The sequence below is a fragment of the Mobula hypostoma genome, chromosome 9 (genome assembly GCF_963921235.1).
Source record: "Mobula hypostoma chromosome 9, sMobHyp1.1, whole genome shotgun sequence".
NCBI lineage: Eukaryota > Metazoa > Chordata > Chondrichthyes > Myliobatiformes > Myliobatidae > Mobula > Mobula hypostoma.
Window position 1 is genome coordinate 72,473,444 of NC_086105.1, and position 15,717 is coordinate 72,489,160.

The following is a 15,717-nucleotide window of genomic DNA, read 5'->3' on the forward strand; positions in this document are numbered from 1 at the left end:
GGTGATGGAGAGTGACAGGGTGATGGAGGGAGAGTGACAGGGTGATGGAGGGAGAGTGACAGGGTGATGGAGGGGAGAGTGACAGGGTGACAGGGTGATGGAGAGTGACAGGGTGATGGAGGGAGAGTGACAGGGTGATGGAGGGAGAGTGACAGGGTGATGGAGAGTGACAGGGTGATGGAGAGTGACAGGGTGATGGAGGGAGAGTGACAGGGTGATGGAGGGAGAGTGACAGGGTGATGGAGAGGAGAGTGACAGGGTGATGGAGAGTGACAGGGTGATGGAGGGAGAGTGACAGGGTGATGGATGGAGAGTGACAGGGTGATGGAGGGAGAGTGACAGGGTGATGGAGGGAGAGTGACAGGGTGATGGAGAGTGACAGGGTGATGGAGAGTGACAGGGTGATGGAGGGAGAGTGACAGGGTGATGGAGGGAGAGTGACAGGGTGATGGAGGGAGAGTGACAGGGTGATGGAGAGTGACAGGGTGATCGAGGGGAGAGTGACAGGGTGATGGAGAGTGACAGGGTGATGGAGGGGAGAGTGACAGGGTGATGGAGAGTGACAGGGTGATGGAGGGAGAGTGACAGGGTGATGGAGGGGAGAGTGACAGGGTGATGGAGGGAGAGTGACAGGGTGATGGAGGGAGAGTGACAGGGTGATGGAGGGAGAGTGACAGGGTGATGGAGGGAGAGTGACAGGGTGATGGAGAGTGACAGGGTGATGGAGGGAGAGTGACAGGGTGATGGAGGGAGAGTGACAGGGTGATGGAGTGACAGGGAGAGTGACAGGGAGAGTGACAGGGTGATGGAGAGTGACAGGGTGATGGAGGGGAGAGTGACAGGGTGATGGAGGGGAGAGTGACAGGGTGATGGAGAGTGACAGGGTGATGGAGGGAGAGTGACAGGGTGATGGAGAGTGACAGGGTGATGGAGGGGAGAGTGACAGGGTGATGGAGGGAGAGTGACAGGGTGATGGAGGGGAGAGTGACAGGGTGATGGAGAGTGACAGGGTGATGGAGAGGAGAGTGACAGGGTGATGGAGGAGAGTGACAGGGTGATGGAGGAGAGTGACAGGGTGATGGAGGGAGAGTGACAGGGTGATGGAGGGGAGAGTGACAGGGTGATGGAGAGTGACAGGGTGATGGAGGGAGAGTGACAGGGTGATGGAGGAGAGTGACAGGGTGATGGAGAGTGACAGGGTGATGGAGGGAGAGTGACAGGGTGATGGAGAGTGACAGGGTGATGTGAGTGACAGGTAGTGATGGAGGGAGAGTGACAGGGTGATGGAGGAGAGTGACAGGGTGATGGAGGGAGAGTGACAGGGTGATGGAGAGGAGAGTGACAGGGTGATGGAGAGTGACAGGGTGATGGAGGGAGAGTGACAGGGTGATGGAGGGAGAGTGACAGGGTGATGGAGGGGAGAGTGACAGGGTGATGGAGGGAGAGTGACAGGGTGATGGAGGGGAGAGTGACAGGGTGATGGAGGGAGAGTGACAGGGTTATGGAGAGGAGAGTGTGGGGTAGTGATGGAGGGGAGTGCAGTGGGGTGGTGATGGAGGGGAGTGTGGTGGGGTAGTGATGTAGGGGAGTGTTTTGGGGTAGTGATGGAGGGTAGTGTGATGAGGTAGTAATGGAGGGGAGAGTAGTGGGGTAGTGATGGAGGGGAGTGTAGTGGCGTAGTGATGGAGGGGAGTTTAGTTTGATGGAGGGGAGAGTGACAGGGTGATGGAGAGTGACAGGGTGATGGAGAGTGACAGGGTGATGGAGGGGAGAGTGACAGGGTGGCATGGTGGAGGGGAGTGTAGTGAGGTAGTAATGGAGGGGAGTGTTGTGGTGGTAGTGGTGGAGGGGAGTGTTGTGGGGTAGTCATGGAGGGGAGTTTTGCAGAGTGATGGAGGGGAGAGTGACAGGGTGATGGAGAGTGACAGCGTGATGGAGAGGAGAGTGACAAGGTGATGGAGGGGAGAGTGACAGGGTGATGGAGGGAGAGTGACAGGGTGATGGAGGGAGAGTGACAGGGTGATGGAGGGAGAGTGACAGGGTGATGGAGAGTGAGTGACAGGGTGATGGAGAGGAGAGTGACAGGGTGATGGAGAGTGACAGGGTGATGGAGGGAGAGTGACAGGGTGATGGAGGGAGAGTGACAGGGTGATGGAGGGGAGAGTGACAGGGTGATGGAGAGTGACAGGGTGATGGAGAGGAGAGTGACAGGGTGATGGAGAGTGACAGGGTGATGGAGGGGAGAGTGACAGGGTGATGGAGGGGAGAGTGACAGGGTGATGGAGAGTGACAGGGTGATGGAGAGGAGAGTAACAGGGTGATGGAGGGAGAGTGACAGGGTGATGGATGGAGAGTGACAGGGTGATGGAGAGTGACAGGGTGATGGAGAGGAGAGTGACGGGGTGTTGGAGATTGACAGGGTGATGGAGAGTGACAGGGTAATGGAGAGTGACAGGTTGATGGAGAGGAGAGTGACAGGGTGATGGAGAGTGACAGGGTGATGGAGGGAGAGTGACAGGGTGATGGAGGGAGAGTGACAGGGTAATGGAGGGGAGAGTGACAGGGTGATGGAGGGAGAGTTACAGGGTGATGGAGGGAGAGTGACAGGGTGATGGAGGGAGAGTGCCAGGGTGATGGAGAGTGACAGGGTGATGGAGGGGAGAGTGACAGGGTGATGGAGAGGAGAGTGACAGGGTGATGGAGGGAGAGTGACAGGGTGATGGAGAGTGACAGGGTGATGGAGGGAGAGTGACAGGGTGATGGAGGGGAGAGTGACAGGGTGAAGGAGGGAGAGTGTTGTGGTGGTAGTGGTGGAGGGGAGTGTCGTGGGGTAGTGATGGAGGGGAGTGTTGTGGAGTAGTCATGGAGGGGAGTTTTGTGGGGTGGCAGTGGAGGGGAGTGTAGTGAGGTAGTGATGGAGGGGAGTGTAGTGGGTTAGTCAAAGAGGGGAGTGTTGTGCGGTAGTGATGGAGGGTATTGTTGTGGTAGTGGTGGAGGGGAGTGTCGTGGATTAGTGATGGAGGGCAGTGTTGTGGGGTAGTGATGGAGGGGAGTGCAGTGGGGTGGTGATAGAGGGGAGTGTTTTGGGGTAGTGATGGAGAGTAGTGTTGTGGGGTAGTGATGGAGGGGAGTGCAGTGGGGTGGTGATGGAGGGGAGTGTGGTCGGGTAGTGATGTAGGGGACTGTTTTGGGGTAGTAATGGAGGGTAGTGTGATGAGGTACAGGGTAATGGAGGGGAGTGTAATGGGGTAGTGATGGAGGGGAGTGTAGTGGCGTAGTGATGGAGGGGAGTTTAGTTTGATTGTGGTGGAGGTGAGTGTGGTGGGATAGTGATGGAGGGGAGTGCAGTGGGGTATTGATGGAGGGGAGTTTTGTGGGGTGGCAGTGGAGGGGAGTGTAGTGAGGTAGTGATGGAGGGGAGTGTTGTGGTGGTAGTGGTGGAGGGGAGTGTCGTGGGGTAGTGATGGAGGGGAGTGTTGTGGAGTAGTCATGGAGGGGAGTTTTGTGGGGTGGCAGTGGAGGGGAGTGTAGTGAGGTAGTGATGGAGGGGAGTGTAGTGGGTTAGTCAAAGAGGGGAGTGTTGTGCGGTAGTGATGGAGGGTATTGTTGTGGTGGTAGTGGTGGAGGGGAGTGTCGTGGATTACTGATGGAGGGCAGTGTTGTGGGGTAGTGATGGAGGGGAGTGCAGTGGGGTGGTGATAGAGGGGAGTGTTTTGGGGTAGTGATGGAGAGTAGTGTTGTGGGGTAGTGATGGAGGGGAGTGCAGTGGGGTGGTGATGGAGGGGAGTGTGGTGGGGTAGTGATGTAGGGGAGTGTTTTGGGGTAGTGATGGAGGGTAGTGTGATGAGGTAGTAATGGAGGGGAGTGTTATTGGGTAGTGATGGAGGGATTTGTGGTGGGGTAGTGGTGGAGGGGAGTGTGTTGGGTAGCGATGGAGGGGTGTGTGGTGGGGTATTGGATGAGGGGAGTGTAGTGGGATAGTGATGGAGGGGTGTGTCGTGTGGTAGTGATGTAGGGGGGTGTCATGGGGTAGTGATGGAGGGGAGTGTGGTGGGGTAGTGATGGAGGGGAGTGTGGTGGGGTTGTAATGGAGGGGAATGTAGTGGGGTAGTGATAGAGGGTCGTTTTGTGGGGTAGTGTGGAGAGCAGTGTTGTGGGGTAGTGATGGAGGGGAGTGTGGTGGGGTAGTGATGGAGGAGAGTGTTGTGGGGTGTTGATGGAGGGGAGTGTTGTGGGGTAGTGATGGAGGGGTCTGTAGTGTGGTAGTGATGGAGGGTAGTGTTGTGGGATGGTGATGGAGGGGAGTGTGGTGGGGTAGTGATGGAGGGGAGTCTGGTTTGATTGTGGTGGAGGTGAGTGTGGTGGGGTAGTGATGGAGGAGAGTGTTGTGGGGTGTTGATGGAGGGGAGTGTTGTGGGGTAGTGATGGAGGGGACTGTAGTGCTGTAGTGATGGAGGGGGGTGTTGTGGGGTGGTGATGTAGGGGGTTGTAGTGGGGTAGTGATGGAGCGGAGTGTACTGGGGCAGTGATGGAGGGGAGTGTTGTGGTGTGGTGATGGAGGGGAGTGTGGTGGGGTAGGTTTGGAGGGGAGGTGTGTGTGGTGGTGGAGGGAAGTGTGGTGTGGTAGTGATGGAGGGGTGTGTGGTGGGGTCGTAGTGGAGGGGAGTGTAGTGAGGTAGTGATGGAGGGGAGTGTAGTGGGGTAGTCAAAGAGGAGAGTGTGGTGGGGTAGTGATGGAGGGGAGTGTTCTGGTGGTAGTGGTGGTGGGGATTGTAATGGGGTAGTGATGGAGGGGTCTGTAGTGCGGTAGTGATGGAGGGTAGTGTTGTGGGGTGGTGATGGAGGGGAGTGTAGTGTGGTTGTGATGGAGGGGAGTGTAGAGGGTAGTGATGGAGGGGTATGTAGTGCTGTTGTGATGGAGGGGGGTGTTGTGGGTTGGTGATGTAGGGGGTTGTAGTGGGGTAGTGATGGAGAGGATTGTACTGGGGCAGTGATGGGGGGAGTGTAGTGGGGTAGTGATGGAGGGGAGAGTTGTGGGGTAGCATTGGAGAGGAGTGTAGTGAGGTAGTGATGGAGGGGAGTGAAGTGGGGTAGTCAAAGAGGTGAGTGTGGTGGGGTAGTGATGGAGGGGAGTGTTGTGTGGTAGTTATGGAGGGGAGTGTTGTGGGGTAGTGATGGAGGGGAGTGCAGTGGGGTGGTGATGGAGGGGAGTGTGGTCGGGTAGTGATGTAGGGGACTGTTTTGGGGTAGTAATGGAGGGTAGTGTGATGAGGTAGTAATGGAGGGGAGTGTAGTGGGGTAGTGATGGAGGGGAGTGTAGTGGCGTAGTGATGGAGGGGAGTTTAGTTTGATTGTGGTGGAGGTGAGTGTGGTGGGATAGTGATGGAGGGGAGTGCAGTGGGGTATTGATGGAGGGGAGTTTTGTGGGGTGGCAGTGGAGGGGAGTGTAGTGAGGTAGTGATGGAGGGGAGTGTTGTGGTGGTAGTGGTGGAGGGGAGTGTCGTGGGGTAGTGATGGAGGGGAGTGTTGTGGAGTAGTCATGGAGGGGAGTTTTGTGGGGTGGCAGTGGAGGGGAGTGTAGTGAGGTAGTGATGGAGGGGAGTGTAGTGGGTTAGTCAAAGAGGGGAGTGTGGTGGTGTAGTGATGGAGGGGAGTGTTCTGGTGGTAGTGGTGGAGGGGAGTGTAGTGGGGTAGTGATGGAGGGGAGTGTTGTGGGGTAGTGATGGAGGGCAGTGTTGTGGGGTAGTGATGGAGGGGAGTGCAGTGGGGTGGTGATGGAGGGGAGTGTGGTGGTGTAGTGATGGAGGGGAGTGTTGTGGGGTAGTGATGGAGGGTAGTGTTGTGGGGTAGTGATGGAGGGGAGTGTTGTGGGGTAGTGATGGAGTGGTCTGTAGTGTGGTAGTGATGGAGGGTAGTGTTGTGGGATGGTGATGGAGGGGAGTGTGGTGGGGTAGTGATGGAGGGGAGTCTGGTTTGATTGTGGTGGAGGTGAGTGTGGTGGGGTAGTGATGGAGGAGAGTGTTGTGGGGTGTTGATGGAGGGGAGTGTTGTGGGGTAGTGATGGAGGGGTCTGTAGTGCTGTAGTGATGGAGGGGGGTGTTGTGGGGTGGTGATGTAGGGGGTTGTAGTGGGGTAGTGATGGAGCGGAGTGTACTGGGGCAGTGATGGAGGGGAGTGTTGTGGTGTGGTGATGGAGGGGAGTGTGGTGGGGTAGGTTTGGAGGGGAGGTGTGTGTGGTGGTGGAGGGAAGTGTGGTGTGGTAGTGATGGAGGGGTGTGTGGTGGGGTCGTAGTGGAGGGGAGTGTAGTGAGGTAGTGATGGAGGGGAGTGTAGTGGGGTAGTCAAAGAGGAGAGTGTGGTGGGGTAGTGATGGAGGGGAGTGTTCTGGTGGTAGTGGTGGTGGGGAGTGTAATGGGGTAGTGATGGAGGGGTCTGTAGTGCGGTAGTGATGGAGGGTAGTGTTGTGGGGTGGTGATGGAGGGGAGTGTAGTGTGGTTGTGATGGAGGGGAGTGTAGAGGGTAGTGATGGAGGGGTATGTAGTGCTGTTGTGATGGAGGGGGGTGTTGTGGGTTGGTGATGTAGGGGGTTGTAGTGGGGTAGTGATGGAGAGGATTGTACTGGGGCAGTGATGGGGGGAGTGTAGTGGGGTAGTGATGGAGGGGAGAGTTGTGGGGTAGCATTGGAGAGGAGTGTAGTGAGGTAGTGATGGAGGGGAGTGTAGTGGGGTAGTCAAAGAGGTGAGTGTGGTGGGGTAGTGATGGAGGGGAGTGTTGTGTGGTAGTTATGGAGGGGAGTGTAGTGGGGTAGTGATTGAGGGGAGTGCAGTTGGGTCGTGATCGATGGGAGTGTAGTGGGGTAGTGTTTGGAGCTGAGTGAGGTGGGGTAGTGATGGAGGGGATTATAGTGGGGTAGTGGTGGAGGGGAGTGTTGTGTGGTAGTGGTGGTGGGTAGTGTAGTGGTGTATTGATGGAGGGGAGTGTTGTGTGGTGATGATGGAGGCGAGTGTTGTGGGGTAGTGATGGAGGGGTGTGTAGTGCGGTAGTGATGGAGGGGAGTGTTGTTGGGTAGCAGTGGATGGGAGTGTAGTCAGGTCGTGATGGAGGGGAGTGTACTTTGTTTGTGGTGGAGGGGAGCGTTGTGGGGTACTGATGGAGGGGAGTGTAGTGGGGTGGCAGTGGAAGGGAGTGTTGTGGGGTAGTGTTAGAGGAGAGTGTAGTGGGGTAGTGATGGATGGGAGTGTAGTGGGGTAGTGATGGAGGAATGTGTGGTGGGGTAGTGGTGGAGGGGAGTGTAGTGCGGTAGTGATGGAGGGGTGTGTAGTGCGGTGCTGATGAAGGGGAGTGTTGTGGGGTAGCAGTGGAGGGGAGTGTCGTGAGGTAGTGATGGAGGGGAGTGTAGTGGGGTAGTGATGGAGGGGAGTTTAGTTTGATTGTGGTGGAGGTGAGTGTGGTGGGGTAGTGATGGAGGAGAGTGTTGTGGGGTGGTGATGGAGGGGAGTGTTGTGGGTTAGTGATGGAGGGGAGTGTTGTGGGGTAGAAGTGGAGGGGAGTGTAGTGAGGTAGTGATGGAGGGGAGTGTAGTGGGGTAGTGATGGAGGGGAGTTTAGTTTGATTGTGGTGGAGGTGAGTGTTGTGGGGTGGTGATGGAGGGGAGTGTAGTGGGGTAGTGATGGAGGGGAGTGTTGTGGGGTAGCGATGGAGGGTTGTGTTGTGGGGTAGTGATGTAGGGGAGTGTTTTGGGGTAGTGATGGTAGGGAGTGTGATGAGGTAGTAATGGAGGGGAGTGTAGTGGTGTAGTGATGGAGGGGAGTGTAGTGGCGTAGTGATGGAGGGGAATTTAGTTTGATTGTGGTGGAGTTGAGTGTGGTGGGATAGTGATGGAGGGCAGTGCAGTGGGGTATTGATGGAGGGGAGTGTAGTGGGATGGTAGTGGAGGGGCGTGTTGTGGGGTAGTGATGGAGGCGAGTGTGGTGGGATAGTGATGGAGGGGAGTGCAGTGGGGTATTGATGGAGGGGAGTGTAGTGGGATGGTAGTGGAGGCGCGTGTTGTGGGGTAGTGATGGAGGGGAGTGTTCGGGGTGGTGATGGAGGGGAGTGTAGTGGGGTAGTGGTGGAGGGGAGTGTTGTTGGGTAGTGATGGAGGGGTTTGTGGTGGGGTAGTGGGGGAGGGAAGTGTTTTTGGGTAGTGATGGAGGGGCGTGTGGTGGGGTAGTGATGGAGGGGAGTGTAGTGGGGTAGTGGTGGAGGGGAGTGTAGTGTGGTAGTGATGGAGGGGAGTGTGGTGGGGTAGTGGTGGAGGGGACTGTAGTGGGGTAGTTATGGAGTGGAGTGTAGTGGAGTAGTAATGGAGGGGAGTGTTGTGTGGTAGTGATAGAGGGGAGTGCAGTGGGGTAGTGATGGAGGAGAGTGTGGTGGGGTAGTGGTGGAGGGGTGTGTTGTGGGGTAGTGGTGGAGGGGAGTGTTGTGTGGTAGTTATAGAGGGGAGTGCAGTGGGGTGGTGATGGAGGAGAGTGTGGTCGCATAGTGATGTAGGGGAGTGTCGTGGGGTAGTGATGGATGGGAGTGTGGTGGGGTAGTGATGGTGGGGAGTGTGGTGGGGTAGTAATGGAGGGGATTGTGGTGGGGTAGTGATGTAGGGGAGTGTTTTGGGGTAGTGATCGAAGGGAGTATAGTCGGGTAGTGATGGAGGGTAGTGTTGTGGGGTGGTGATAGAGGGGAGTGTTGTGGGGTGGTGATGAAGGGGAGTGTAGTGGGGTAGTGGTGGAGGGGAGTGTAGTGCGGTCGTGATGGAGGGGTGAGTTGTGGGGTGGTTATGGAGGTGGGTGTGGTGGGGTAGTGATGTAGGGAGTGTTGTGAGGTAGTGATGGAGGGGAGTGTAGTGGGGTAGTGATTGAGGGGAGTTTAGTTTGACTGTGGTGTAGGTGAGTGTGGTGGGGTAGTGATTGAGAGGAGTGTAGTGGGTAGTGATGGAGGGGTGTGTAGTGCGGTTGTGATGGAGGGTAGTGTTGTGGGGTGGTGATGGAGTGGGTTGTAGTGGGGTAGTGATGGAGAGGAGTGTACTGGGGCAGTGATGGAGGGGAGTGTTGTGGCGTAGTGATGGAGGGGAGTGTTGTGGCGTAGTGATGGAGGGGAGTGTGGTGGGGTAGTGATGGAGAGGAGTGTTCTCGGGTCGTGATGGAGGGGAGTGTTTTGGGGTGGTTGTGGAGGGGAGTGGAGTGGGGTAGTTATGGAGGGGAGTGTGGTGGGGTAGTGATGTAGGGGAGTGTGGTGGGGTAGTAATGGTTGGGAGTGCAGTGGGGTAGTGATGGAGGGGAGTATGGTGGTGTGATGATGGAGTGGAGTGTACTGGGGTAGTGATGGAGGGGAGTGTAGTGGGGTAGTGATTGATGGGAGTGTAGTGGGGTAGTGATTGATGGGAGTGTAGTGGGGTAGTGATGGATGGGAGTGTAGTGGGGTAGTGATTGAGGGGAGTGCAGTTGGGTAGTGATGGAGTGGAGTGTAGTAGGGTAGTGATGGAGGGGAGTGTAGTGGGGTACTGAAGGAGAAGAGTGTAGTGGGGTCGTGATGGAGGGAAGTGTTGTGGGGTAGTGGTGGAGGGGAGTGTTGTGCTGTTGTGATGGAGGGGTGTGTAGTGGGGTTTGATGGATGGGAGTGTTGAGGGCTAGTGGTGGAGCGGAGTGTGGTGGGGTAGTGGTGGAGGGGAGTGTCGTTGGGTGGTGATGGAGAGGAGTGTTCTCGGGTAGTGATGGAGGGGAGTGTTGTGGGGTGGTTGTGGAGGGGAGTGGGGTGGGGTAGTAGTGGAGGGGAGTGTTGTGGGGTAGTGATTGAGGGGAGTGCAGTGGGGTAGTGATGGAGGGGAGTGTAGTTGGGTAGTGATTGAGGGGAGTGCAGTGGGATAGTGATGGAGGGGAGTGTAGTAGGGTAGTGATGGAGGGGAGTGTAGTCGGGTACTGAAGGAGAAGAGTGTAGTGTGGTCGTGATTGATGGGCGTGCAGTGGGGTAGTGATGGAGGGGAGTGTAGTTGGGTAGTGATTGAGGGGAGTGCAGTGGGGTAGTGATGGAGGGGAGTGTAGTGGGGTACTGAAGGAGAAGATTGTAGTGGGGTCGTGATGGAGGGAAGTGCTGTGGGGTAGTGGTGGAGCGGAGTGTTGTGGGGTAGTGATGGAGGGGTCTGTGGTGTGGTAGTGATTGAGGGGAATGTAGTGGGGTAATTATGGAGGGGAATGTGGTGGCGTTACAGTGGAGGGGTGTGTGGTGTGGCAGTGATCGAGGGGAGTGTAGTGGGGTAGTTATGAAGGGAAGTGTAGTTGTGTAGTGATTGAGGGTAGTTTATCGGAGTAGTGATGGAGGGGAGTGTACTGAGGTAGTGATGGATGGGTGTGTTGTCGGGTAGTGATGGAGGTGAGTGTGGTGGGGTAGTGATGGAGTGGAGTGTTGTGGGGTAGTGATGGAGGGGAGTGTAGTGGGGTTGTGATGGAGGGGAGTGTTGTGGGGTTGTGATGGAGTGAGTGTAGTGGGGTAGTGGTGGAGGGGAGTGTAGTGGGGTAGTGATAGAGGGGTGTGTATTGGGGTAGTGATGGAGGGGAGTGTTGTGGGGTAGTGATGGAGGGGAGTGTAGTGGGGTAGTGGTGGAGGTGAGTGTTGTGAGTTTGTGATCGAGTGGAGTGTAGTGGGGTAGTGATGGAGGGGAGTGTTGTGGGGTAGTGATGGAGGGGAGTGTAGTGGGGTAGTGGTGGAGGTGAGTGTTGTGAGTTTGTGATCGAGTGGAGTGTAGTGGGGTAGTGGTGGAGGGGTGTGTAATGGGGTAGTGGTGGAGGGGAGTGTAGTGGGGTAGTGGTGGGGGGGAGTGTAATGGGGTAGTGATGTTGGGGAGTGTTGTGGTGTATTGATTGAGGGGAGTGTAGATGGGTAGTGATGGAGGGGAGTGTGGTGGGGTTACAGTGGAGGGGTGTGTGGTGTGGTAGTGATTGAGGTGAGTGTGGTGGGGGTAGTGATGGAGGGGAGTGTGATGTGGTAGTGATGGAGGGGAGTGTGGTATGGGTAGTGATGGAGGGGGGTGTGGTGTGGTTACAGTGGAGAGGTGTGTGGTGTGGTACTGTTTGAGGGGAGTGTGGTGTGGTAGTGATTGAGGTGAGTGTGGTGGGGGTAGTCATGGAGGGGGGTGTGGTGGGGTTACAGTGGAGGGGTGTGTGGTGTGGTTACAGTGGAGGGGTGTGTGGTGTGGTAGTGATTGAGGGGAGTGTGGTGTGGTAGTGATTGAGGTGAGTGTGGTGGGGGTAGTGATGGAGGGGAGTGTGATGTGGTAGTGATGGAGGGGAGTGTGGTATGGGTAGTGATGGAGGGGGGTGTGGTGTGGTTACAGTGGAGAGGTGTGTGGTGTGGTACTGTTTGAGGGGAGTGTGGTGTGGTAGTGATTGAGGTGAGTGTGGTGGGGGTAGTCATGGAGGGGGGTGTGGTGGGGTTACAGTGGAGGGGTGTGTGGTGTGGTTACAGTGGAGGGGTGTGTGGTGTGGTAGTGATTGAGGGGAGTGTGGTGTGGTAGTGATTGAGGTGAGTGTGGTGGGGGTAGTGATGGAGGGGAGTGTGATGTGGTAGTGATGGAGGGGAGTGTTGTGGTGTATTGATTGAGGGGAGGGTAGATGGGTAGTGATGGAGGGGAGTGTAGTGGGGTAGTGATGGAGGGGAGTGTTGTGGGGTTACAGTGGAGGGGTGTGTGGTGTGGTAGTGATTGAGGGGAGTGTGGTGTGGTGGTGATTGAGGTGTGTGTGGTGGGGGTAGTGATGGAGGGGGGTGTGGTGGTGTTACAGTGGAGGGGTGTGTGGTGTGGTAGTGATTGAGGTAAGTGTGGTCGGGGTAGTGATGGAGGAAAGTGTGGTCGGGGTAGTGATGGAGGAAAGTGTGGTGTGGTTACAGTGGAGGGGATGTGCGTTGGGGGTTCTGGTGGGAGAGGTTAAAGGTTAGAATGTCACGTTCTATAACCATGATGCTGTTGAAGCTTGGAGTTACAAGCTGACATGGAGATTAAGGAAGGACTCTGAAGTGCTTGCAGGTTTATAAAGCTCTCGGTCAGCCAATGCTAATAATTTTGGGGCTGTCGGTAATGCTGATCGAGTCATAGAGTTTTAGAACTGTCCCTTTCGTCCATTCATTTTCCCTCCCATTGATGTACCAAATTTCTCCTAAATGTTGAAATCAAACCCATATCCATCACTTCTGCTGGCAGCTCATTCCACACTCTCACTACCTCTGGGTGAAGAAGCTCTCCTTTATATCCCCCTTAAACATTTCACCTAGCATATTGATTAGCACACTGCGATTACAGCTCAAGGTGTCACAGTTTGGAGTTCACTTCCAGCATGTACTCCCAGAGTATGTTCTCCCGGTGACCACGTGGGTTTCCTCCAGTACTCCAATTTCCTCCCACAGTCCAAGGACGTACCAGTTAGTAGGTTTGTTGGTTATTGTAAGTTGTACCGTGATTAGGCTCGGGTTATATCGGGGGGCTGCTGGGCAGCACGGTGGTGGCCTGGAAGGTTCTGACCCGTGCTGTAAGTAAATAAATTTCACCCTTGACACATGACCTCAAGTTCTGTAACACCGCATTGTCATTTACAGGGCTGAAACATTTATTTACTTATTGAATAATTTAACCATAATACAATTCCAGTTTTTTATCAGTGAGTGTAATGCATTCCCTTGATAATTTCAGCCCTTTCACATCCTGGCACAGAGTGATTTTTACTAATTACAATGGCACTGCAAGTGGCAAGGTTAAGTCTCGGGTCCCTGATGGAATGGTAAGGTGGAATTGCTTAAAATATTTGACACTTCTGGTCACTTAGTAGAACAGATGGAAAGTGCAGATGACATCAAATATGATGATGGATTACGAGGCAAACTGGAACAGAAAATGAATATTCAAACAGACACTGTTTGTTTCTGGGATAATATTCCTAATTATCCAGATGCTCGTTTGCCAAGGGCTGAACCTGAAGGATTTCTGGGAAAAGAGTTTATATCAAATACTTGAAGGAGGAATCCATTAATCTGAAGTGGTGGACACCTTTCCCCTGGCTCTTTCATGATCATCCAATGCCCCATTGAAACTTGCTTGAGAATATCAACTTTTTAAGTAACCTAGAACTCATCTGGTTATTGCTAAAACTAGTTTTCCCCTCAGCTGTATCCTGTTTCTTCAGCTAATTACATTAAATCTCAAATCCTTTAGTTTCAGACCTGTCAGGTAGTGTTTTCTTTAATCTTACAGCCTTTATTTGTAATTTTGAATGATTCTTAAGCCACTGGCTCCTTAAAGTTGTAGCCAGTGGGGGATGGGGGGAATAAATCTCTACTAACTATGAAATGCTCCCAGTGGTGTGTGTCTCAAATAGCCTCTGACAACCAAGTCCAGCTCCGGGCCTTCACATGTGGCTCAACTACTAATTCCAGCAGAACCGTTTCTACTGACAGGAGAAGAGGCAAAGGGGGGTCACTGGTGCCTTAAAACCAGTTGCTTCAGACAGATGGGGTTCATCGGTCATTGTTGGCAGCTCATCTAGAGGAAGGTAAACTCTGATCTCAAACCTCCAATGCCTTGTGGCTATACCCAGTCATGGGGAAGGCTTCAGGAAAACCTGGAGGCAAGATCCAGAGATGGAGTCCTAAAGCAGTCCTACTTTGACTTCAACCATGAAAGACAACTGCTGCGACACCACTAGTGCCAAAATGTATCCGTCTCTGCCATTCTTTTAGATTTATCAGCTGCATGGAGTGGAGGGGCCTGCTGCATGGGCAACAGTTTGCTCTCCATCTTGTACTGCCACAGTTTGCATACTGGCTTGCATTTCACATAGACTGCTGGGACACAATATCCATGCTCGACCCTGAGCAATGGAGGGCCAACTTAAGCCACTCTGCTGTTAGAGAAAGACCCACTTCTTTTCTAGTTCCTAAACAAAATGAAAAGGCTCTTCAAAGAAACAACTTACAGCTTTTGGAGTAGAGATCCATTGTGTCAGTAATGGAGCACTGAGATCCTGAGGAGGGGATGCAGGTGCATTTCACACCTGACAGCTCCAGTGTATGAATAGCCATCAACCAACCCACAACCCCTCTACGATGACCGGAGTAGCCAGTCCTGAGCCATGGGAAGTGCAGGTAGGTGTTTGACTTATAAGATCATGTGGTCATACCCAGAAAAAGCAGCCCTTTGGCCCATCACATCATGCTAGCCATTGTACCACATCAGAATGATTGCTAGAATGTGGCGACTGCACATGTGGCCGACCGTTCGTGTGGAAAATCAACTGGGTCTCCTACATGCAGGGGTCACTCTCTTTTCAGCATGGGCTTTCGAGTCTGCATGTTTTGCAAATTTGCTTACAATATTAACAAATTTCACATCACATGCTGGTGATAATAAACAATTGTGATTCTGGTTTTTTATCTCAGCAGGCCCAGTTTGCCATGGACAACTGAATAAGGAATTGACAATAACCATCAGCAGCGTCCACATCCAATAAGCAACGGCGAAAACCACCATGAGGTGATGAAACGGTCTCTTAGAAACTTGGTAAATGAGAATATGAAAATCAAGAAAAAAACACAGATGTCATTAAATAACAGAATTACTAGAAACATACGGGAGGTCAGGCAGCACTGGGAACAGAAACAGAGTTAGGGTTTAAAGTCCAAACCCTTTGCCAATTCTGATGAGGAGTCTTGGACATTAGACTTCCACAGAAGCTCTCTAATCTGATGAATTTTATAACACTTAAAAGGCATTCAACATTGACAAGTATGTTGACGGGAAAGATTTAGAGGTATATAGCCCAAACATTGGCAAATGGGACTAGTGTAGATACGGCTGGAGGACAACATCAGGTCTCACTGTGGAGGGACAGTTGACATTTCGGCTCAAAACTGGATGTACATCGTCTGAGCCCTGAGTTCTTCCAGCCATTTGTGTGATGCTCCAGATTCCAGTACCTGCTGTCTCCTGTGTCTTAGCTAAGATTAGAGAGGAGCATGATAAGCAAATGAAACAACATAATAAAGTCCGTGTGCAAGCTATCACCTCAAGGGAGTTGGATGAGGAAGCTACAGAGAGCTCTGGGGAGACTTTAGCTAGGATTATACATTCAATTATGAACAGCCCTTGGATTGGGCATGATACAGATCAACCAACATGATGCTTAAGCTGAAAGTGTTAAATTTCAGAATCCAGCACCGTAGGGTACACTTACATTATTTTAATGACTAGTGAACAAATTGGTAAATTGTAGAAAGTAAAGAACTTGAGAGAATGGGTGGAGAGAAAACTTCCTCCCCCGTATAGAGCCCGAGAGCACTGGGCAGAATTTCTTTCATTTAACCTTTGTTAAACATTCTCTGTAGATCAAGATCACCATTCAAAGACTGAAATAGATGGGTAGTGATGTATCTGCTGATGCACACTGTGAACTACTCCAACAAAAATAATGCCCCCATTTGTTAGTTTCCAAATTAAAATGCAATATGTTGATCTCTGTGTCAGAATACTGTGTTGAATTCCCTAACCCCTAGTTCCACCCTGGTTCCTTAAGGTTGTCATAAAGGGGGGATAAGCTCCCACTACCTATTCAATGCTCCCAATGGTGTGTGTCTCAAATAGCCTTTGACAACCAAATCCAGCTCCTGGCCTTCACATGTGGATTAGCTACTAAACCCAGCAAAACT

The 15,717-nt window shown here is 53.2% G+C and overlaps 1 long non-coding RNA gene across 2 annotated transcripts in view; it reads left to right on the forward strand.

Moving 5' to 3' along the window:
• The window catches only part of LOC134351277 (uncharacterized), a 250,402-nt gene extending 235,317 nt beyond the window's left edge, over nt 1-15,085 (forward strand). For both annotated transcript variants that reach the window (XR_010019111.1, XR_010019112.1), the window contains exon 4: nt 14,452-15,085. This is a non-coding gene — a long non-coding RNA (uncharacterized LOC134351277). The remainder of the gene's footprint in view (nt 1-14,451) is intronic.
• The last annotated feature ends 632 nt before the right edge of the window (nt 15,086-15,717 follow it).